The sequence below is a fragment of the Hyla sarda genome, unplaced genomic scaffold (genome assembly GCF_029499605.1).
Source record: "Hyla sarda isolate aHylSar1 unplaced genomic scaffold, aHylSar1.hap1 scaffold_1274, whole genome shotgun sequence".
Lineage (NCBI taxonomy): Eukaryota > Metazoa > Chordata > Amphibia > Anura > Hylidae > Hyla > Hyla sarda.
The window spans coordinates 72,095-98,271 of record NW_026607896.1 but is presented as its reverse complement, the minus strand read 5'-3'; the positions used below and the strand labels follow the sequence as shown (position 1 = coordinate 98,271).

The 26,177-nt window shown below is 36.4% G+C and overlaps 2 long non-coding RNA genes across 5 annotated transcripts; both read left to right on the top strand.

Annotated features, from left to right (window-relative positions):
- The first annotated feature begins 291 nt into the window (after positions 1–291).
- LOC130304442 (uncharacterized) lies at positions 292–2,728 on the top strand. Its single transcript, XR_008854211.1, has 3 exons — positions 292–366; positions 1,470–1,542; positions 2,647–2,728. It is a non-coding gene; the product is annotated as an uncharacterized LOC130304442 (long non-coding RNA).
- A 1,088-nt stretch (positions 2,729–3,816) lies between these two features.
- LOC130304441 (uncharacterized) lies at positions 3,817–24,613 on the top strand. 4 transcript variants are annotated; one of them, XR_008854210.1, is made up of 7 exons: positions 8,509–8,582; positions 12,023–12,095; positions 13,199–13,271; positions 21,007–21,079; positions 22,183–22,255; positions 23,360–23,432; positions 24,539–24,613. It is a non-coding gene; the product is annotated as an uncharacterized LOC130304441 (long non-coding RNA). The 4 variants fall into 4 exon arrangements; XR_008854209.1 differs by lacking the exons at positions 8,509–8,582; positions 24,539–24,613 and adding an exon at positions 3,817–3,891 and having other exon boundaries at positions 23,360–23,441; XR_008854207.1 differs by lacking the exon at positions 24,539–24,613 and having other exon boundaries at positions 23,360–23,441.
- Positions 24,614–26,177: the final 1,564 nt, after the last annotated feature.

Genomic DNA, 26,177 nt, shown 5'->3' with positions numbered 1-26,177 from the left:
TGAATAAAGAAACAAAAAATAACACATACCACAAACATTGCAAAAACAAAACCCCCAAAAACATGTCAATAGTCTGTCAACATCATCCTGGGAGGCTTAATAGACTGAAATACAATAGAAATAAAAATCCCTATCATCTATATCCCAATGGGTTCCATCTTTTCTTTTGTTCTTTTTTCTAATGCGGTTTTATAATCCCTGAGACAAGTAGTTCTGGCTCTAGTGTGTTATATATATATTAGCGTCTGTAGCGTGTATAAGGGACATGTTATCATACCTGTGTCTTTTTATAGGTGACTGATGTCCGGTGAGAAGGTGAAAGTGACCTATACCCCTGTCAGCTACAGGAAAGGAACCAAGAGACAGGTAATTAATATTTATATTAATTACTGATAACAATCAGGCTAGATATAACATCTAGACCTGCAGAGATGTCATAGTCTCTACCTTATACATGAATATATATGTGTTTTTAATAAGTATATCGTCTATAGACAGCTTCTTAGATAACACAACCATGTCTCAGGTAAAGAGATTAGGAACATTTATGATTTCTAATATCTGTTTTTTATTTGTAGTAATCCCTTTTTCAATAGACAGACCGCAGATTTAAGATATAACTGTACTGTAAAGAAAAATCTATAAATTAATTTAATAAATCACATACTATAACTGATTATTGCCATTTAAAACTATGAAAAATACATTATATTGATTATAAAACAGAAATACAGAATGGAGACAACCGTCTGTGGCTCAAGCTCGACTGCCCCTTTCTTTGAGTGGCCCCTCAATGTTCTGGAAACGGGTGGAGGACATTGTCTCCATTAGAATGGGTCCCCCTACGATGCTTCGGCTGTTGATCTGAAGTGCATTCTGTACTTTGGAACCTCGGGGGCAAACTGTATTTCTGTTATTCATTTTTAGTTTAGCAATTCCCACCGCAACATGGCTAACCTCTAACCTATATTTCTGCACAAAATTGATAAAGGACATTCCAAGAATAATTTTGCCAAATAAAAATATATAAAATATTGATGATAATTGATGAATAATAATAACAACAATAATAACAGTTTTTATTAAAATACAAAAAACAATAATCATTTATAAAATATTTCGCTCCTGCCCCTTCCCACAAAAATAAAAAAATATATATATTGCCCTTAAAATTTATGAATAAAGAAACAAAAAATAACACATACCACAAACATTGCAAAAACAAAACCCCCAAAAACCTGTCAATAGTCTCTGTCAACATCCTCCTGGGAGGCTTCATACACTGAAATACAATAGAAATAAAAATCCCTATCATCTATTTCCCAATGGGTTCCATCTTTTCTTTTGTTCTTTTATCTAATGCGGTTTTATAATACCTGAGACAAGTAGTTCTGGCCCTAGTGTGTTATATATATTAGCGTCTGTAGCATGTATAAGGGACATGTTATCATACCTGTGTCTTTTTATAGGTGACTGATGCCCGGTGAGAAGGTGAAAGTGACCTATACCCCCGTCAGCTGCAGGAAAGGAACCAAGAGACAGGTAATTAATATTTATATTAATTACTGATAACAATCAGGCTAGATATAACATCTAGACCTGCAGAGATGTCATAGTCTCTACCTTATACATGAAGATATATGTGTTTTTAATAAGTATATCGTCTATAGACAGCTTCTGATATAACACAACCATGTCTCACGTACAGAGATTAGGAACATTTATGATTTCTAATATCTGTTTTTTATTTGTAGTAATCCCTTTTTCAATAGACAGACCGCAGATTTAAGATATAACTGTACTGTAAAAAAAAATCTATAAGTTAATGTAATAAATCACATACTATAACTGATTATTGCCATTTAAAACTATGAAAAATACATTATATTGATTATAAAACAGAAATACAGAATGGAGACAACCGTCTGTGGCTCAAGCTCGACTGCCCCTTTCTTTGAGTGGCCCCTCAATGTTCTGGAAACGGGTGGAGGACATTGTCTCCATTAGAATGGGTCCCCCTACGATGCTTCGGCTGTTGATCTGAAGTGCATTCTGTACTTTGGAACCTCGGGGGCAAACTGTATTTCTGTTATTCATTTTTAGTTTAGCAATTCCCACCACAACATGGTTAACCTCTATCCTAAATTTCTGCACAAAATTGATAAAGGACATTCCAAGAATAATTTTGCCAAATAAAAATATATAAAATATTGATGATAATTGATGAATAATAATAACAACAATAATAACAGTTTTTATTGAAAAACAAAAAACAATAATAATTTATAAACTATTTAGCTCCTGCCCCCTTCCCCCCAAAAAAAAAAAACATATATTGCCCTTAAAATTTATGAATAAAGAAACAAAAAATAACACCTACCCCAAACATTGCAAAAACAAAACCCCCAAAAAGCTGTCAATAGTCTCTGTCAACATCATCCTGGGAGGCATACTACACTGCACTACAATAGAAATAAAAATCCCTATCATCTATATCCCAATGGGTTCCATCTTTTTTTTTTGTTCTTTTTTTCTAATGCGGTTTTATAATCCCTGAGACAAGTAGTTCTCGGCCTAGGGTGTTATATATATTAGCGTCTGTAGCATGTATAAGGGACATGTTATCATACCTGTGTCTTTTTATAGGTGACTGATGCCCGGTGAGAAGGTGAAAGTGACCTATACCCCTGTCAGCTGCAGTAAAAGAACCAACAGACAGGTAATTAATATTTATATTAATTACTGATAAATATCAGGCTAGATATGACATCTAGACCTGCAGAGATGTCATAGTCTCTACCTTATACATGAAGATATATGTGTTTTTAATAAGTATATCGTCTATAGACAGCTTCTTATATAACACAACCATGTCTCACGTGCAGAGATTAGGAACATTTATGATTTCTAATATCTGTTTTTTATTTGTAGTAATCCCTTTTTTAATAGACAGACCGCAGATTTAATACATAACTGTACTGTAAAGAAAAATCTATAAGTTAATGTAATAAATCACATACTATAACTGATTATTGCCATTTAAAACTATGAAAAATACATTATATTGATTATAAAACAGAAATACAGAATGGAGACAACCGTCTGTGGCTTAAGCTCGACTGCCCCTTTCTTTGAGTGGCCCCTCAATGTTCTGGAAACGGGTGGAGGACATTGTCTCCATTAGAATGGGTCCCCCTACGATGCTTCGGCTGTTGATCTGAAGTGCATTCTGTACTTTGGAAACTCGGGGGCAAACTGTATTTCTGTTATTCATTTTTAGTTTAGCAATTCCCACTGCAACATGGTTAACCTCTAACCTAAATTTCTGCACAAATTTGATAAAGGACATTCCAAGAATTATTTTGCCAAATAAAAATATATAAAATATTCATGATAATTGATAAATAATAATAACAACAATAATAACAGTTTTTATTAAAATACAAAAAACAATAATCATTTATAAAATATTTCGCTCCTGCCCCTTCCCACAAAAAAAAAAACATATATTGCCCTTAAAATTTATGAATAAAGAAACAAAAAATAACACATACCACAAACATTGCAAAAACAAAACCCCCAAAAACCTGTCAATAGTCTCTGTCAACATCCTCCTGGGAGGCTTAATACACTGAAATACAATAGAAATAAAAATCCCTATCATCTATTTCCCAATGGGTTCCATATTTTCTTTTGATCTTTTATCTAATGCGGTTTTATAATACCTGAGACAAGAAGTTCTGGCCCTAGTGTGTTATATATATTAGCGTCTGTAGCATGTATAAGGGACATGTTATCATACCTGTGTCTTTTTATAGGTGACTGATGCCCGGTGAGAAGGTGAAAGTGACCTATACCCCCGTCAGCTGCAGGAAAGGAACCAAGAGACAGGTAATTAATATTTATATTAATTACTGATAACAATCAGGCTAGATATAACATCTAGACCTGCAGAGATGTCATAGTCTCTACCTTATACATGAAGATATATGTGTTTTTAATAAGTATATCGTCTATAGACAGCTTCTTAGATAACACAACCATGTCTCAGGTAAAGAGATTAGGAACATTTATGATTTCTAATATCTGTTTTTTATTTGTAGTAATCCCTTTTTCAATAGACAGACCGCAGATTTAAGATATAACTGTACTGTAAAGAAAAATCTATAAATGAATTTAATAAATCACATACTATAACTGATTATTGCCATTTAAAACTATGAAAAATACATTATATTGATTATAAAACAGAAATACAGAATGGAGACAACCGTCTGTGGCTCAAGCTCGACTGCCCCTTTCTTTGAGTGGCCCCTCAATGTTCTGGAAACGGGTGGAGGACATTGTCTCCATTAGAATGGGTCCCCCTACGATGCTTCGGCTGTTGATCTGAAGTGCATTCTGTACTTTGGAACCTCGGGGGCAAACTGTATTTCTGTTATTCATTTTTAGTTTAGCAATTCCCACCGCAACATGGCTAACCTCTAACCTATATTTCTGCACAAAATTGATAAAGGACATTCCAAGAATAATTTTGCCAAATAAAAATATATAAAATATTGATGATAATTGATGAATAATAATAACAACAATAATAACAGTTTTTATTAAAATACAAAAAACAATAATCATTTATAAAATATTTCGCTCCTGCCCCTTCCCACAAAAATAAAAAAAAATATATATTGCCCTTAAAATTTATGAATAAAGAAACAAAAAATAACACATACCACAAACATTGCAAAAACAAAACCCCCAAAAACCTGTCAATAGTCTCTGTCAACATCCTCCTGGGAGGCTTCATACACTGAAATACAATAGAAATAAAAATCCCTATCATCTATTTCCCAATGGGTTCCATCTTTTCTTTTGTTCTTTTATCTAATGCGGTTTTATAATACCTGAGACAAGTAGTTCTGGCCCTAGTGTGTTATATATATTAGCGTCTGTAGCATGTATAAGGGACATGTTATCATACCTGTGTCTTTTTATAGGTGACTGATGCCCGGTGAGAAGGTTAAAGTGACCTATACCCCCGTCAGCTGCAGGAAAGGAACCAAGAGACAGGTAATTAATATTTATATTAATTACTGATAACAATCAGGCTAGATATATTATCTAGACCTGCAGAGATGTCATAGTCTCTACCTTATACATGAAGATATATGTGTTTTTAATAAGTATATCGTCTATAGACAGCTTCTTATATAACACAACCATGTCTCACGTACAGAGATTAGGAACATTTATGATTTCTAATATCTGTTTTTTATTTGTAGTAATCCCTTTTTCAATAGACAGACCGCAGATTTAAGATATAACTGTACTGTAAAGAAAAATCTATAAGTTAATGTAATAAATCACATACTATAACTGATTATTGCCATTTAAAACTATGAAAAATACATTATATTGATTATAAAACAGAAATACAGAATGGAGACAACCGTCTGTGGCTCAAGCTCGACTGCCCCTTTCTTTGAGTGGCCCCTCAATGTTCTGGAAACGGGTGGAGGACATTGTCTCCATTAGAATGGGTCCCCCTACGATGCTTCGGCTGTTGATCTGAAGTGCATTCTGTACTTTGGAACCTCAGGGGCAAACTGTATTTCTGTTATTCATTTTTAGTTTAGCAATTCCCACCGCAACATGGTTAACCTCTATCCTAAATTTCTGCACAAAATTGATAAAGGACATTCCAAGAATAATTTTGCCAAATAAAAATATATAAAATATTGATGATAATTGATGAATAATAATAACAACAATAATAACAGTTTTTATTGAAAAACAAAAAACAATAATAATTTATAAACTATTTAGCTCCTGCCCCCTTCCCCCCCCAAAAAAAAAACATATATTGCACTTAAAATTTATGAATAAAGAAACAAAAAATAACACCTACCCCAAACATTGCAAAAACAAAACCCCCAAAAAGCTGTCAATAGTCTCTGTCAACATCATCCTGGGAGGCATACTACACTGCACTACAATAGAAATAAAAATCCCTATCATCTATATCCCAATGGGTTCCATCTTTTTTTTTTGTTCTTTTTTTCTAATGCGGTTTTATAATCCCTGAGACAAGTAGTTCTCGGCCTAGGGTGTTATATATATTAGCGTCTGTAGCATGTATAAGGGACATGTTATCATACCTGTGTCTTTTTATAGGTGACTGATGCCCGGTGAGAAGGTGAAAGTGACCTATACCCCTGTCAGCTGCAGTAAAAGAACCAACAGACAGGTAATTAATATTTATATTAATTACTGATAAATATCAGGCTAGATATGACATCTAGACCTGCAGAGATGTCATAGTCTCTACCTTATACATGAAGATATATGTGTTTTTAATAAGTATATCGTCTATAGACAGCTTCTTAGATAACACAACCATGTCTCAGGTACAGAGATTAGGAACATTTATGATTTCTAATATCTGTTTTTTATTTGTAGTATTCCCTTTTTCAATAGACAGACCGCAGATTTAAGATATAACTGTACTGTAAAGAAAAATCTATAAGTTAATGTAATAAATCACATACTATAACTGATTATTGCCATTTAAAACTATGAAAAATACATTATATTGATTATAAAACAGAAATACAGAATGGAGACAACCGTCTGTGGCTTAAGCTCGACTGCCCCTTTCTTTGAGTGGCCCCTCAATGTTCTGGAAATGGGTGGAGGACATTGTCTCCATTAGAATGGGTCCCCCTACGATGCTTCGGCTGTTGATCTGAAGTGCATTCTGTACTTTGGAACCTCGGGGGCAAACTGTATTTCTGTTATTCATTTTTAGTTTAGCAATTCCCACCGCAACATGGTTAACCTCTAACCTATATTTCTGCATACAATTGATAAAGGACATTCCAAGAATTATTTTGCCAAATAAAAATATATAAAATATTCATGATAATTGATGAATAATAATAACAACAATAATAACAGTTTTTATTGAAAAACAATAATAATTTATAAAATATTTTGCTCCTGCCCCCTTCCCCCAAAAATAAAAAAAACATATATTGCCCTTAAAATTTATGAATAAAGAAACAAAAAATAACACCTACCCCAAACATTGCAAAAACAAAACCCCCAAAAAGCTGTCAATAGTCTCTGTCAACATCATCCTGGGAGGCATACTACACTACACTACAATAGAAATAAAAATCCCTATCATCTATATTCCAATGGGTTCCATCTTTTCTTTTGTTCTTTTTTTCTAATGCGGTTTTATAATCCCTGAGACAAGTAGTTCTGGCCCTAGGGTGTTATATATATTAGCGTCTGTAGCATGTATAAGGGACATGTTATCATACCTGTGTCTTTTTATAGTTGACTGATGCCCGGTGAGAAGGTGAAAGTTACCTATACCCCCGTCAGCTGCAGGAAAGAACCAAAAGACAGGTAATTAATATTTATATTAATTACTGATAACAATCAGGCTAGATATGACATCTAGACCTGCAGAGATGTCATAGTCTCTACCTTATACATGAAGATATATGTGTTTTTAATAAGTATATCGTCTATAGACAGCTTCTTAGATAACACAACCATGTCTCAGGTACAGAGATTAGGAACATTTATGATTTCTAATATCTGTTTTTTATTTGTAGTAATCCCTTTTTCAATAGACAGACCGCAGATTTAAGATATAACTGTACTGTAAAGAAAAATCTATAAGTTAATGTAATAAATCACATACTATAACTGATTATTGCCATTTAAAACTATGAAAAATACATTATATTGATTATAAAACAGAAATACAGAATGGAGACAACCGTCTGTGGCTTAAGCTCGACTGCCCCTTTCTTTGAGTGGCCCCTCAATGTTCTGGAAACGGGTGGAGGACATTGTCTCCATTAGAATGGGTCCCCCTACGATGCTTCGGCTGTTGATCTGAAGTGCATTCTGTACTTTGGAACCTCGGGGGCAAACTGTATTTCTGTTATTCATTTTTAGTTTAGCAATTCCTACCGCAACATGGTTAACCTCTAACCTATATTTCTGCATAAAATTGATAAAGGACATTCCAAGAATTATTTTGCCAAATAAAAATATATAAAATATTAATGATAATTGATGAATAATAATAACAACAATAATAACAGTTTTTATTGAAAAACAATAATAATTTATAAAATATTTTGCTCCTGCCTCCTTCCCCCAAAAATAAAAAAAACATATATTGCCCTTAAAATTTATGAATAAAGAAACAAAAAATAACACCTACCCCAAACATTGCAAAAACAAAACCCCCAAAAAGCTGTCAATAGTCTCTCTCAACATCATCCTGGGAGGCATACTACACTACACTACAATAGAAATAAAAATCCCTATCATCTATATTCCAATGGGTTCCATCTTTTCTTTTGTTCTTTTTTTCTAATGCGGTTTTATAATCCCTGAGACAAGTAGTTCTGGCCCTAGGGTGTTATATATATTAGCGTCTGTAGCATGTATAAGGGACATGTTATCATACCTCTGTCTTTTTATAGGTGACTGATGCCCGGTGAGAAGGTGAAAGTGACCTATACCCCCGTCAGCTGCAGGAAAGAACCAAAAGACAGGTAATTAATATTTATATTAATTACTGATAACAATCAGGCTAGATATGACATCTAGACCTGCAGAGATGTCATAGTCTCTACCTTATACATGAAGATATATGTGTTTTTAATAAGTATATCGTCTATAGACAGCTTCTTAGATAACACAACCATGTCTCAGGTACAGAGATTAGGAACATTTATGATTTCTAATATCTGTTTTTTATTTGTAGTAATCCCTTTTTCAATAGACAGACCGCAGATTTAAGATATAACTGTACTGTAAAGAAAAATCTATAAGTTAATGTAATAAATCACATACTATAACTGATTATTGCCATTTAAAACTATGAAAAATACATTATATTGATTATAAAACAGAAATACAGAATGGAGACAACCGTCTGTGGCTTAAGCTCGACTGCCCCTTTCTTTGAGTGGCCCCTCAATGTTCTGGAAACGGGTGGAGGACATTGTCTCCATTAGAATGGGTCCCCCTACGATGCTTCGGCTGTTGATCTGAAGTGCATTCTGTACTTTGGAACCTCGGGGGCAAACTGTATTTCTGTTATTCATTTTTAGTTTAGCAATTCCCACCGCAACATGGTTAACCTCTAACCTATATTTCTGCATAAAATTGATAAAGGACATTCCAAGAATTATTTTGCCAAATAAAAATATATAAAATATTAATGATAATTGATGAATAATAATAACAACAATAATAACAGTTTTTATTGAAAAACAATAATAATTTATAAAATATTTTGCTCCTGCCTCCTTCCCCCAAAAATAAAAAAAACATATATTGCCCTTAAAATTTATGAATAAAGAAACAAAAAATAACACCTACCCCAAACATTGCAAAAACAAAAACCCCAAAAAGCTGTCAATAGTCTCTGTCAACATCATCCTAGGAGGCATACTACACTACACTACAATAGAAATAAAAATCCCTATCATCTATATTCCAATGGGTTCCATCTTTTCTTTTGTTCTTTTTTTCTAATGCGGTTTTATAATCCCTGAGACAAGTAGTTCTGGCCCTAGGGTGTTATATATATTAGCGTCTGTAGCATGTATAAGGGACATGTTATCATACCTCTGTCTTTTTATAGGTGACTGATGCCCAGTGAGAAGGTGAAAGTGACCTATACCCCCGTCAGCTGCAGGAAAGAACCAAGAGACAGGTAATTATTATTTATATTAATTACTGATAACAATCAGGCTAGATATGACATCTAGACCTGCAGAGATGTCATAGTCTCTACCTTATACATGAAGATATATGTGTTTTTAATAAGTATATCGTCTATAGACAGCTTCTTATATAACACAACCATGTCTCACGTACAGAGATTAGGAACATTTATGATTTCTAATATCTGTTTTTTATTTGTAGTAATCCCTTTTTTAATAGACAGACCGCAGATTTAATACATAACTGTACTGTAAAGAAAAATCTATAAGTTAATGTAATAAATCACATACTATAACTGATTATTGCCATTTAAAACTATGAAAAATACATTATATTGATTATAAAACAGAAATACAGAATGGAGACAATCGTCTGTGGCTTAAGCTCGACTGCCCCTTTCTTTGAGTGGCCCCTCAATGTTCTGGAAACGGGTGGAGGACATTGTCTCCATTAGAATGGGTCCCCCTACGATGCTTCGGCTGTTGATCTGAAGTGCATTCTGTACTTTGGAACCTCGGGGGCAAACTGTATTTCTGTTATACATTTTTAGTTTAGCAATTCCCACTGCAACATGGTTAACCTCTATCCTAAATTTCTGCACAAAATTGATAAAGGACATTCCAAGAATTATTTTGCCAAATAAAAATATATAAAATATTAATGATAATTGATGAATAATAATAACAACAATAATAACAGTTTTTATTGAAAAACAATAATAATTTATAAAATATTTTGCTCCTGCCTCCTTCCCCCAAAAATAAAAAAAACATATATTGCCCTTAAAATTTATGAATAAAGAAACAAAAAATAACACCTACCCCAAACATTGCAAAAACAAAACCCCCAAAAAGCTGTCAATAGTCTCTGTCAACATCATCCTAGGAGGCATACTACACTACACTACAATAGAAATAAAAATCCCTATCATCTATATTCCAATGGGTTCCATCTTTTCTTTTGTTCTTTTTTTCTAATGCGGTTTTATAATCCCTGAGACAAGTAGTTCTGGCCCTAGGGTGTTATATATATTAGCGTCTGTAGCATGTATAAGGGACATGTTATCATACCTCTGTCTTTTTATAGGTGACTGATGCCCAGTGAGAAGGTGAAAGTGACCTATACCCCCGTCAGCTGCAGGAAAGAACCAAGAGACAGGTAATTATTATTTATATTAATTACTGATAACAATCAGGCTAGATATGACATCTAGACCTGCAGAGATGTCATAGTCACTACCTTATACATGAAGATATATGTGTTTTTAATAAGTATATCGTCTATAGACAGCTTCTTATATAACACAACCATGTCTCACGTACAGAGATTAGGAACATTTATGATTTCTAATATCTGTTTTTTATTTGTAGTAATCCCTTTTTTAATAGACAGACCGCAGATTTAATACATAACTGTACTGTAAAGAAAAATCTATAAGTTAATGTAATAAATCACATACTATAACTGATTATTGCCATTTAAAACTATGAAAAATACATTATATTGATTATAAAACAGAAATACAGAATGGAGACAATCGTCTGTGGCTTAAGCTCGACTGCCCCTTTCTTTGAGTGGCCCCTCAATGTTCTGGAAACGGGTGGAGGACATTGTCTCCATTAGAATGGGTCCCCCTACGATGCTTCGGCTGTTGATCTGAAGTGCATTCTGTACTTTGGAACCTCGGGGGCAAACTGTATTTCTGTTATACATTTTTAGTTTAGCAATTCCCACTGCAACATGGTTAACCTCTATCCTAAATTTCTGCACAAAATTGATAAAGGACATTCCAAGAATTATTTTGCCAAATAAAAATATATAAAATATTGATGATAATTGATGAATAATAATAACAACAATAATAACAGTTTTTATTAAAAAACAAAAAACAATAATCATTAATAAAATATTTTGCTCCTGCCCCTTCCCACAAAAATAAAAAAAGCATATATTGCCCTTAACATTTATGAATAAAGAAACAAAAAATAACACATACCACAAACATTGCAAAAACAAAACCCCCAAAAACATGTCAATAGTCTGTCAACATCATCCTGGGAGGCTTAATAGACTGAAATACAATAGAAATAAAAATCCCTATCATCTATATCCCAATGGGTTCCATCTTTTCTTTTGTTCTTTTTTCTAATGCGGTTTTATAATCCCTGAGACAAGTAGTTCTGGCCCTAGTGTGTTATATATGTATTAGCGTCTGTAGCGTGTATAAGGGACATGTTATCATACCTGTGTCTTTTTATAGGTGACTGATGTCCGGTGAGAAGGTGAAAGTGACCTATACCCCTGTCAGCTACAGGAAAGGAACCAAGAGACAGGTAATTAATATTTATATTAATTACTGATAACAATCAGGCTAGATATAACATCTAGACCTGCAGAGATGTCATAGTCTCTACCTTATACATGAAGATATATGTGTTTTTAATAAGTATATCGTCTATAGACAGCTTCTTAGATAACACAACCATGTCTCAGGTAAAGAGATTAGGAACATTTATGATTTCTAATATCTGTTTTTTATTTGTAGTAATCCCTTTTTCAGTAGACAGACCGCAGATTTAAGATATAACTGTACTGTAAAGAAAAATCTATAAATTAATTTAATAAATCACATACTATAACTGATTATTGCCATTTAAAACTATGAAAAATACATTATATTGATTATAAAACAGAAATACAGAATGGAGACAACCGTCTGTGGCTCAAGCTCGACTGCCCCTTTCTTTGAGTGGCCCCTCAATGTTCTGGAAACGGGTGGAGGACATTGTCTCCATTAGAATGGGTCCCCCTACGATGCTTCGGCTGTTGATCTGAAGTGCATTCTGTACTTTGGAACCTCGGGGGCAAACTGTATTTCTGTTATTCATTTTTAGTTTAGCAATTCCCACCGCAACATGGCTAACCTCTAACCTATATTTCTGCACAAAATTGATAAAGGACATTCCAAGAATAATTTTGCCAAATAAAAATATATAAAATATTGATGATAATTGATGAATAATAATAACAACAATAATAACAGTTTTTATTAAAATACAAAAAACAATAATCATTTATAAAATATTTCGCTCCTGCCCCTACCCACAAAAATAAAAAAATATATATATTGCCCTTAAAATTTATGAATAAAGAAACAAAAAATAACACATACCACAAACATTGCAAAAACAAAACCCCCAAAAACCTGTCAATAGTCTCTGTCAACATCCTCCTGGGAGGCTTCATACACTGAAATACAATAGAAATAAAAATCCCTATCATCTATTTCCCAATGGGTTACATCTTTTCTTTTGTTCTTTTATCTAATGCGGTTTTATAATACCTGAGACAAGTAGTTCTGGCCCTAGTGTGTTATATATATTAGCGTCTGTAGCATGTATAAGGGACATGTTATCATACCTGTGTCTTTTTATAGGTGACTGATGCCCGGTGAGAAGGTGAAAGTGACCTATACCCCCGTCAGCTGCAGGAAAGGAACCAAGAGACAGGTAATTAATATTTATATTAATTACTGATAACAATCAGGCTAGATATAACATCTAGACCTGCAGAGATGTCATAGTCTCTACCTTATACATGAAGATATATGTGTTTTTAACCCCTTCCCGCAGAATGTCATATATAAACGCCGGGTTGTGCAGTGCGTTCGCGCATCCCGGCGTTTATAAATGACATGCAGTTAACCCGGCGATGCGCAGCATCGCACGGGTTAACTGGCAGAAGTCCCGCTGTTTCCAGCAGGGGACAACTTCTGCTTCACCCCCAGGACCATCAATTGATGGTCCTGGTCAGCGATCACTGTGATTGGTCCCTGTGGACCAATCACAGTGATCTGGGGTGAAAGTTCAGATCCCCCGCACTGCCCGCCCCTGGAAGTCGGGCAGAACGGGGGACGAAGCGCTGCAGGGGCTCGCGGGGACCTGCAGGATAGGGGGGGGGGGGGACACGAGGGGACCGGCGGACTTACCTGATCCAGCGGCGGGACCGAGGAGCAGCGCGGGACCGGCCACGTGGACGAGCAGCGACGGGTAAGTATGTGGTCCTCAGAAGCAGCAGTGAAGATCTTCACTGCTGCTTCTAGGAGTCTGAAAACTACAACTCCCAGCATGCCTAGACAGCCTTTGGCTGTCCGGGCATGCTGGGAGTTGTAGTTTTGCAACATCTGGAGGGCCCCAGTTTGGAGACCATTGTATAATGGTCTCCAATCTGTGCTCTTCCAGCTGTTGCAAAACTACAACTCCCAGCATGCACTGACTGTCCAGGCATGCTGGGAGTTTTAGTTAAGCAACATCTGGCCCTTCAGATGTTGCCGAACTACAACTCCCAGCATGCCCTTCAGCTGTCTGGGCATGCTGGGAGTTGTAGTTTTGCAACAGCTGGAGACACACTGGTTGGGAAACATTGTTTCTAACTCAGTGTTTCCTAACCTGTGTGCCTCCAGCTGTTGCAAAACTATAACTCCCAGCATGCACTAACAGACCATGCATGCTGGGAGTTGTAGTTTTGCAACATCTGGAGGGCCCCAGTTTGGAGACCATTGTATAATGGTCTCCAATCTGTGCTCTTCCAGCTGTTGCAAAACTACAACTCCCAGTATGCACTGACTGTCCAGGCATGCTGGGAGTTTTAGTTCAGCAACATCTGGCCCTTCAGATGTTGCCGAACTACAACTCCCAGCATGCCCTTCAGCTGTCTGGGCATGCTGGGAGTTGTAGTTTTGCAACAACTGGAGACACACTGGTTGGGAAACATTGTCTGTTTCTAACTCAGTGTTTCCTAACCTGTGTGCCTCCAGCTGTTGCAAAACTATGACTCCCAGCATGCACTAACAGACCATGCATGCTGGGAGTTGTGGTTTTGCAACAGCTGATGCAAGCCCCCCCGCCCCACCACCCCCGTGAATGTACAGGGTACATTCACATGGGCGAGGCTTTTACAGTGGGTTTCTCGCATCTTGAGATGCAGCAAATTTTGCGCTGGGAAACTCGCTGTAACCCCCCGCCCATGTGACTGTACCCTAAAAACACTACACTACACTAACACAAAATAAAATAAAAAGTTAAAAACACTACATATACACATACCCCTAAACAGCCCCCCTCCCCCAATAAGAACATCCGGTACACCACTGTTTCCAAAGCAGAGCCTCCAGCTGTTGAAAAACAACAACTCCCAGTATTGTCGGACAGCCGTTGACTGTCCAGGCATGCTGGGAGTTTTGCAACAGCTGGAGGCACCCTGTTTGGGAATCACTGGCGTAGAATACCCCTATGTCCACCCCTATGCAAATCCCTAATTTAGGCCTCAAATGCACATGGCGCTCTCACTTTGGAGCCCTGTCGTATTTCAGGGCAACAGTTTAGGGTCACATATGGGGTATCTCCGTACTCGGGAGAAATTGTGTTACAAGGTTTGGGGGGTATTTTCTTCTTTAACCCTTCATGAAAAGGAAATGTTGGGGTCTACACCAGAATGTTAGTGTAAAAATTTTTTATTTTTTACACTAACATGCTGATGTTGCCCTATACTTTACATTTTCACAAGAGGTAAAAGGGAAAAAAGCCCCCCAAAATTTGTAACGCAATTTCTCCCGACTACAGAGATACCCCATATGTGAGCGCAAAGTGCTCTGGGGGCGCACAACAAGGCCCAGAAGGGAGAGCGCACCATGTACATTTGAGGTGATTTGCACAGGGGTGGCTGATTGTTACAGCGGTTTTGACAAACGCAAAAAAAAAAAAACCCCACATGTGACCCCATTTCGGAAACGACACCCCTCACGGAATGTAATGAGGGGTGCAGTGAGAATTTACCCCCCACAGGTGTCTGACGGATCTTTGGAACAGTGGTCCATGAAAATGAAAACTTGTACAGCCCACTGTTCCAAAGATCTGTCAGACACCAGTGGGGGGCAAATGCTCACTGTACCCCTTGTTACGTTCCTCAAGGGGTCTAGTTTCCAAAATGGTATGCCATGTGTGGTTTTTTTTGCTGTTCTGACACCTTAGGGGCTTCCTAAATGCGACATGCTCCCCGAGCAAAATTTGCTCTCAAAAAGCCAAATATGACTCCTTCTCTTCTGAGCATTGTAGTTCGCCCATAGTGCACTTCAGGTCAACTTATGGGGTACCTCCATACTCAGAAGAGATGGGGTTACAAATTTTGGGGGGTATTTTCTGCTATTAACCCTTGCAAAAAGGTGAAATTCGGGGGGAAACACACATTTTAGTGGAAATTTTATTTTATTTTTTTTACATATGCAAAAGTCGTGAAACACCTGTGGGGTAATAAGGCTCACTTTATTCCTTATTACATTCCTCAAGGGGTCTAGTTTCCAAAATGGTATGCCATGTGGGTATTTTTTGCAGTTCTGGCACCATAGGGGCTTCCTAAATGCGACATGCCCCCCGAGCAAAATTTGCTCTCAAAAAGCCAAATATGACTCCTTCTCTTCTGAGCATTGTAGTTCGCCCATAGTGCACTTCAGGTCAACTTATGGGGTACCTCCATACTCAGAAGAGAAGGGGTTACAAATATTGGGGGGTATTTCCTGCTATTAACCCTTGGAAAAATGTGAAATTTGGGGGGAAACACACATTTTAGTGAAAAAAAATATATTTTTTTTACATATGCAAAAGTCGTGAAACACCTGTGGGGTATTAAGGCTCACTTTATTCCTTGTTATGTTCCTCAAGGGGTCTAGTTTCCAAAATGGTATGCCATGTGAGGGTTTTTTGCTGTTCTGGCACCATAGGGGCTTCCTAAATGCAACATGCCCCCCAAAAACCATTTCAGAAAAACGTACTCTCCAAAATCCCCTTATCGCTCTTTCCCTTCTGAGCCCTCTACTGCGCCCGCCGAACACTTAACATAGACATATGAGGTATGTGCTTACTCGAGAGAAATCAGGCTACAAATATAAGTATACATTTTCTCCTTTTACCCCTTGTAAAAATTTAAAAATTGGGTCTACAAGAACATGCGAGTGTAAAAAATGAAGATTGTGAATTTTCTCCTTCACTTTGCTTCTATTCCTGTGAAACACCTAAAGGGTTAAAATGATGACTGAATGTCATTTTGAATACTTTGGGGGGTGCAGTTTTTATAATGGGGTCTTTTGTGGGGTATTTCTAATAAGAAGACCCTTCAAATCCACTTCAAACCTGAACTGGTCCCTGAAAAATAGTGAGTTTGAAAATTTTGTGAAAAATTGGAAAATTGCTGCTGAACTTTGAAGCCCTCTGGTGTCTTCCAAAAGTAAAAACTCGTCACTTTTATGATGCAAACATAAAGTAGACATATTGTATATGTGAATAAATTTTTTTTTTATTTGTAATATACATTTTCCTTACAAGCAGAGAGCTTCAAAGTTAGAAAAATGCAAAATTTTCAAATTTTTCATCAAATTTTAGGATTTTTCACAAGGAAAGGATGCAAGTTACCAAAAAATGTTACCACTACGTTAAAGTAGAATATGTCACGAAAAAACAATCTCGGAATAAGAATGATAACTAAAAGCATTCCAGAGTTATTAATGTTTAAAGTGACAGTGGTCAGATGTGCAAAAAACGCTCTGGTCCTTAAGGCCAAAATGGGCTTGGTCCTGAAGGGGTTAATAAGTATATCGTCTATAGACAGCTTTTTATATAACACAACCATGTCTCACGTACAGAGATTAGGAACATTTATGATTTCTAATATCTGTTTTTTATTTGTAGTAATCCCTTTTTCAATAGACAGACCGCAGATTTAAGATATACCGTATATACTCGAGTATAAGCCGACCCGAGTATAAGCCGAGACCCCTAATTTCAACCCAAAATCCCAGGAAAAGTTATTGACTCGAGTATAAGCCTAGGGTGGGAAATACCTCATCCCCCCTGTCATCATCCAGACCCGTCATTAACATCCTCATCATCCCCTTGTCATCATCCCACACATCCCCCCTTCATCATCCCCTTGTCATCATCCCACACATCCCCTTATCATCCCACACATCCCCCCTTCATCATCCCCTTGTCATCATCCCACACATCCCCCCTTCATCATCCCCTTGTCATCATCCCACACATCCCCTTATCCCACACATCCCCCCTTCATCATCCCCTTGTCATCATCCCACACATCCCCCCTTCATCATCCCCTTGTCATCATCCCACACATCCCCTTATCATCCCACACATCCCCCCTTCATCATCCCCTTGTAATCATCCCACACACCCCCCCCCTTCATCATCCCCACACCCCCCCCCCTTCATCATCCTCTTCTCATCATTCGCCCTCAGTGGTCTTCAACCTGCGGACCTCCAGAGGTTTCAAAACTACAACTCCCAGCAAGCCCGGGCAGCCATCGGCTGTCCGGGCTTGCTGGGAGTTGTAGTTTTGAAACCTCCGGAGGTCCGCAGGTTGAAGACCACTGCGGCCTTCAACATGCGGACCTCCAGAGGTTTCAAAACTACAACTCCCAGCAAGCCCGGGCAGCCATCGGCTGTCCGGGCTTGCTGGGAGTTGTAGTTTTGAAACCTCCGGAGGTCCGCAGGTTGAAGACCACTGCGGCCTTCAACATCATCCAGCCCCCTCTCACCCCCTTTAGTTCTGAGTACTCACCTCCGCTCGGCGCTGGTCCGGTCCTGCAGGGCTGTCCGGTGAGGAGGTGGTCCGGTGAGGAGGTGGTCCGGGCTGCTATCTTCACCGGGGGCGCCTCTTCTCCGCGCTTCCGGCCCGGAATAGAGCCGTTGCCTTGACAGCGACGTATCTGCGTCGTTGTCAAGGCAACGTGACTATTCTGAGGCCGGGCCCGAAGCGCTTAGAAGAGGCCTCCCCGGTGAAGATAGCAGCCCGGACCACCTCCTCACCGGACCACCTCCTCACCGGACAGCCCTGCAGGACCGGACCAGCGCCGAGCGGAGGTGAGTACTCAGAACTAAAGGGGGTGAGAGGGGGCTGGATGATGTTGAAGGCCGCAGTGGTCTTCAACCTGCGGACCTCCGGAAGTTTCAAAACTACAACTCCCAGCAAGCCCGGACAGCCGATGGCTGCCCGGGCTTGCTGGGAGTTGTAGTTTTGAAACCTCTGGAGGTCCGCAGGTTGAAGACCACTGCGGGTGGGGGAGTTCACTCGAGTATAAGCCGAGGGGGGTGTTTTCAGCACGAAAAATCGTGCTGAAAAACTCGGCCTATACTCGAGTATATACGGTAACTGTACTGTAAAAAAAAATCTATAAGTTAATGTAATAAATCACATACTATAACTGATTATTGCCATTTAAAACTATGAAAAATACATTATATTGATTATAAAACAGAAATACAGAATGGAGACAACCGTCTGTGGCTCAAGCTCGACTGCCCCTTTCTTTGAGTGGCCCCTCAATGTTCTGGAAACGGGTGGAGGACATTGTCTCCATTAGAATGGGTCCCCCTACGATGCTTCGGCTGTTGATCTGAAGTGCATTCTGTACTTTGGAACCTCGGGGGCAAACTGTATTTCTGTTATTCATTTTTAGTTTAGCAATTCCCACCGCAACATGGTTAACCTCTATCCTAAATTTCTGCACAAAATTGATAAAGGACATTCCAAGAATAATTTTGCCAAATAAAAATATATAAAATATTGATGATAATTGATGAATAATAATAACAACAATAATAACAGTTTTTATTGAAAAACAAAAAACAATAATAATTTATAAACTATTTAGCTCCTGCCCCCTTCCCCCCCCCAAAAAAAAACATATATTGCCCTTAAAATTTATGAATAAAGAAACAAAAAATAACACCTACCCCAAACATTGCAAAAACAAAACCCCCAAAAAGCTGTCAATAGTCTCTGTCAACATCATCCTGGGAGGCATACTACACTGCACTACAATAGAAATAAAAATCCCTATCATCTATATCCCAATGGGTTCCATCTTTTTTTTTTGTTCTTTTTTTCTAATGCGGTTTTATAATCCCTGAGACAAGTAGTTCTCGGCCTAGGGTGTTATATATATTAGCGTCTGTAGCATGTATAAGGGACATGTTATCATACCTGTGTCTTTTTATAGGTGACTGATGCCCGGTGAGAAGGTGAAAGTGACCTATACCCCTGTCAGCTGCAGTAAAAGAACCAACAGACAGGTAATTAATATTTATATTAATTACTGATAAATATCAGGCTAGATATGACATCTAGACCTGCAGAGATGTCATAGTCTCTACCTTATACATGAAGATATATGTGTTTTTAATAAGTATATCGTCTATAGACAGCTTCTTATATAACACAACCATGTCTCACGTGCAGAGATTAGGAACATTTATGATTTCTAATATCTGTTTTTTATTTGTAGTAATCCCTTTTTTAATAGACAGACCGCAGATTTAATACATAACTGTACTGTAAAGAAAAATCTATAAGTTAATGTAATAAATCACATACTATAACTGATTATTGCCATTTAAAACTATGAAAAATACATTATATTGATTATAAAACAGAAATACAGAATGGAGACAACCGTCTGTGGCTTAAGCTCGACTTCCCCTTTCTTTGAGCGGCCCCTCAATGTTCTGGAAACGGGTGGAGGACATTGTCTCCATTAGAATGGGTCCCCCTACGATGCTTCGGTTGTTGATCTGAAGTGCATTCTGTACTTTGGAACCTCGGGGGCAAACTGTATTTCTGTTATACATTTTTAGTTTAGCAATTCCCACTGCAACATGGTTAACCTCTATCCTAAATTTCTGCACAAAATTGATAATGGACATTCCAAGAATTATTTTGCCAAATAAAAATATATAAAATATTGATGATAATTGATGAATAATAATAACAACAATAATAACAGTTTTTATTAAAAAACAAAAAACAATAATCATTAATAAAATATTTTGCTCCTGCCCCTTCCCACAAAAATAAAAAAAGCATATATTGCCCTTAACATTTATGAATAAAGAAACAAAAAATAACACATACCACAAACATTGCAAAAACAAAACCCCCAAAAACATGTCAATAGTCTGTCAACATCATCCTGGGAGGCTTAATAGACTAAAATACAATAGAAATAAAAATCCCTATCATCTATATCCCAATGGGTTCCATCTTTTCTTTTGTTCTTTTTTCTAATGCGGTTTTATAATCCCTGAGACAAGTAGTTCTGGCCCTAGTGTGTTATATATATATTAGCGTCTGTAGCGTGTATAAGGGACATGTTATCATACCTGTGTCTTTTTATAGGTGACTGATGTCCGGTGAGAAGGTGAAAGTGACCTATACCCCTGTCAGCTACAGGAAAGGAACCAAGAGACAGGTAATTAATATTTATATTAATTACTGTTAACAATCAGGCTAGATATAACATCTAGACCTGCAGAGATGTCATAGTCTCTACCTTATACATGAAGATATATGTGTTTTTAATAAGTATATCGTCTATAGACAGCTTCTTATATAACACAACCATGTCTCACGTGCAGAGATTAGGAACATTTATGATTTCTAATATCTGTTTTTTATTTGTAGTAATCCCTTTTTCAATAGACAGACCGCAGATTTAAGATATAACTGTACTGTAAAGAAAAATCTATAAATTAATTTAATAAATCACATACTATAACTGATTATTGCCATTTAAAACTATGAAAAATACATTATATTGATTATAAAACAGAAATACAGAATGGAGACAACCGTCTGTGCATCAAGCTCGACTGCCCCTTTCTTTGAGTGGCCCCTCAATGTTCTGGAAACGGGTTTAGGACATTGTCTCCATTAGAATGGGTCCCCCTACGATGCTTCGGCTGTTGATCTGAAGTGCATTCTGTACTTTGGAACCTCGGGGGCAAACTGTATTTCTGTTATTCATTTTTAGTTTAGCAATTCCCACCGCAACATGGCTAACCTCTAACCTATATTTCTGCACAAAATTGATAAAGGACATTCCAAGAATAATTTTGCCAAATAAAAATATATAAAATATTGATGATAATTGATGAATAATAATAACAACAATAATAACAGTTTTTATTAAAATACAAAAAACAATAATCATTTATAAAATATTTCGCTCCTGCCCCTTCCCACAAAAATAAAAAAAAATATATATTGCCCTTAAAATTTATGAATAAAGAAACAAAAAATAACACATACCACAAACATTGCAAAAACAAAACCCCCAAAAACCTGTCAATAGTCTCTGTCAACATCCTCCTGGGAGGCTTCATACACTGAAATACAATAGAAATAAAAATCCCTATCATCTATTTCCCAATGGGTTCCATCTTTTCTTTTGTTCTTTTATCTAATGCGGTTTTATAATACCTGAGACAAGTAGTTCTGGCCCTAGTGTGTTATATATATTAGCGTCTGTAGCATGTATAAGGGACATGTTATCATACCTGTGTCTTTTTATAGGTGACTGATGCCCGGTGAGAAGGTGAAAGTGACCTATACCCCCGTCAGCTGCAGGAAAGGAACCAAGAGACAGGTAATTAATATTTATATTAATTACTGATAACAATCAGGCTAGATATAACATCTAGACCTGCAGAGATGTCATAGTCTCTAACTTATACATGAAGATATATGTGTTTTTAATAAGTATATCGTCTATAGACAGCTTCTTATTTAACACAACCATGTCTCACGTACAGAGATTAGGAACATTTATGATTTCTAATATCTGTTTTTTATTTGTAGTAATCCCTTTTTCAATAGACAGACCGCAGATTTAAGATATAACTGTACTGTAAAAAAAAATCTATAAGTTAATGTAATAAATCACATACTATAACTGATTATTGCCATTTAAAACTATGAAAAATACATTATATTGATTATAAAACAGAAATACAGAATGGAGACAACCGTCTGTGGCTCAAGCTCGACTGCCCCTTTCTTTGAGTGGCCCCTCAATGTTCTGGAAACGGGTGGAGGACATTGTCTCCATTAGAATGGGTCCCCCTACGATGCTTCGGCTGTTGATCTGAAGTGCATTCTGTACTTTGGAACCTCGGGGCAAACTGTATTTCTGTTATTCATTTTTAGTTTAGCAATTCCCACCGCAACATGGTTAACCTCTATCCTAAATTTCTGCACAAAATTGATAAAGGACATTCCAAGAATAATTTTGCCAAATAAAAATATATAAAATATTGATGATAATTGATGAATAATAATAACAACAATAATAACAGTTTTTATTGAAAAACAAAAAACAATAATAATTTATAAACTATTTAGCTCCTGCCCCCTTCCCCCCCCAAAAAAAAAAACATATATTGCCCTTAAAATTTATGAATAAAGAAACAAAAAATAACACCTACCCCAAACATTGCAAAAACAAAACCCCCAAAAAGCTGTCAATAGTCTCTGTCAACATCATCCTGGGAGGCATACTACACTGCACTACAATAGAAATAAAAATCCCTATCATCTATATCCCAATGGGTTCCATCTTTTTTTTTTGTTCTTTTTTTCTAATGCGGTTTTATAATCCCTGAGACAAGTAGTTCTCGGCCTAGGGTGTTATATATATTAGCGTCTGTAGCATGTATAAGGGACATGTTATCATACCTGTGTCTTTTTATAGGTGACTGATGCCCGGTGAGAAGGTGAAAGTGACCTATACCCCTGTCAGCTGCAGTAAAAGAACCAACAGACAGGTAATTAATATTTATATTAATTACTGATAAATATCAGGCTAGATATGACATCTAGACCTGCAGAGATGTCATAGTCTCTACCTTATACATGAAGATATATGTGTTTTTAATAAGTATATCGTCTATAGACAGCTTCTTATATAACACAACCATGTCTCACGTGCAGAGATTAGGAACATTTATGATTTCTAATATCTGTTTTTTATTTGTAGTAATCCCTTTTTTAATAGACAGACAGCAGATTTAATACATAACTGTACTGTAAAGAAATATCTATAAGTTAATGTAATAAATCACATACTATAACTGATTATTGCCATTTAAAACTATGAAAAATACATTATATTGATTATAAAACAGAAATACAGAATGGAGACAACCGTCTGTGGCTTAAGCTCGACTTCCCCTTTCTTTGAGCGGCCCCTCAATGTTCTGGAAACGGGTGGAGGACATTGTCTCCATTAGAATGGGTCCCCCTACGATGCTTCGGTTGTTGATCTGAAGTGCATTCTGTACTTTGGAACCTCGGGGGCAAACTGTATTTCTGTTATACATTTTTAGTTTAGCAATTCCCACTGCAACATGGTTAACCTCTATCCTAAATTTCTGCACAAAATTGATAATGGACATTCCAAGAATTATTTTGCCAAATAAAAATATATAAAATATTGATGATAATTGATGAATAATAATAACAACAACAATAATAACAGTTTTTATTAAAAAACAAAAAACAATAATCATTAATAAAAAATTTTGCTCCTGCCCCTTCCCACAAAAATAAAAAAAAGCATATATTGCCCTTAACATTTATGAATAAAGAAACAAAAAATAACACATACCACAAACATTGCAAAAACAAAACCCCCAAAAACATGTCAATAGTCTGTCAACATCATCCTGGGAGGCTTAATAGACTGAAATACAATAGAAATAAAAATCCCTATCATCTATATCCCAATGGGTTCCATCTTTTCTTTTGTTCTTTTTTCTAATGCGGTTTTATAATCCCTGAGACAAGTAGTTCTGGCCCTAGTGTGTTATATATATATTAGCGTCTGTAGCGTGTATAAGGGGCATGTTATCATACCTGTGTCTTTTTATAGGTGACTGATGTCCGGTGAGAAGGTGAAAGTGACCTATACCCCTGTCAGCTACAGGAAAGGAACCAAGAGACAGGTAATTAATATTTATATTAATTACTGATAACAATCAGGCTAGATATAACATCTAGACCTGCAGAGATGTCATAGTCTCTACCTTATACATGAAGATATATGTGTTTTTAATAAGTATATCGTCTATAGACAGCTTCTTAGATAACACAACCATGTCTCAGGTAAAGAGATTAGGAACATTTATGATTTCTAATATCTGTTTTTTATTTGTAGTAATCCCTTTTTCAATAGACAGACCGCAGATTTAAGATATAACTGTACTGTAAAGAAAAATCTATAAATTAATTTAATAAATCACATACTATAACTGATTATTGCCATTTAAAACTATGAAAAATACATTATATTGATTATAAAACAGAAATACAGAATGGAGACAACCGTCTGTGGCTCAAGCTCGACTGCCCCTTTCTTTGAGTGGCCCCTCAATGTTCTGGAAACGGGTGGAGGACATTGTCTCCATTAGAATGGGTCCCCCTACGATGCTTCGGCTGTTGATCTGAAGTGCATTCTGTACTTTGGAACCTCGGGGGCAAACTGTATTTCTGTTATTCATTTTTAGTTTAGCAATTCCCACCGCAACATGGTTAACCTCTAACCTATATTTCTGCATAAAATTGATAAAGGACATTCCAAGAATTATTTTGCCAAATAAAAATATATAAAATATTAATGATAATTGATGAATAATAATAACAACAATAATAACAGTTTTTATTGAAAAACAATAATAATTTATAAAATATTTTGCTCCTGCCTCCTTCCCCCAAAAATAAAAAAAAAACATATATTGCCCTTAAAATTTATGAATAAAGAAACAAAAAATAACACCTACCCCAAACATTGCAAAAACAAAACCCCCAAAAAGCTGTCAATAGTCTCTGTCAACATCATCCTGGGAGGCATACTACACTACACTACAATAGAAATAAAAATCCCAATCATCTATATCCCAATGGGTTCCATCTTTTCTTTTGTTCTTTTTTTCTAATGCGGTTTTATAATCCCTGAGACAAGTAGTTCTGGCCCTAGGGTGTTATATATATTAGCGTCTGTAGCATGTATAAGGGACATGTTATCATACCTCTGTCTTTTTATAGGTGACTGATGTCCGGTGAGAAGGTGAAAGTGACCTATACCCTTGTCAGCTGCAGGAAAGGAACCAAGAGACAGGTAATTAATATTTATATTAATTACTGATAACAATCAGGCTAGATATAACATCTAGACCTGCAGAGATGTCATAGTCTCTACCTTATACATGAAGATATATGTGTTTTTAATAAGTATATCGTCTATGGACAGCTTCTTAGATAACACAACCATGTCTCAGGTAAAGAGATTAGGAACATTTGTGATTTCTAATATCTGTTTTTTATTTGTAGTAATCCCTTTTTCAATAGACAGACCGCAGATTTAAGATATAACTGTACTGTAAAGAAAAATCTATAAATTAATAAATCACATACTATAACTGATTATTGCCATTTAAAACTATGAAAAATACATTATATTGATTATAAAACAGAAATACAGAATGGAGACAACCGTCTGTGGCTCAAGCTCG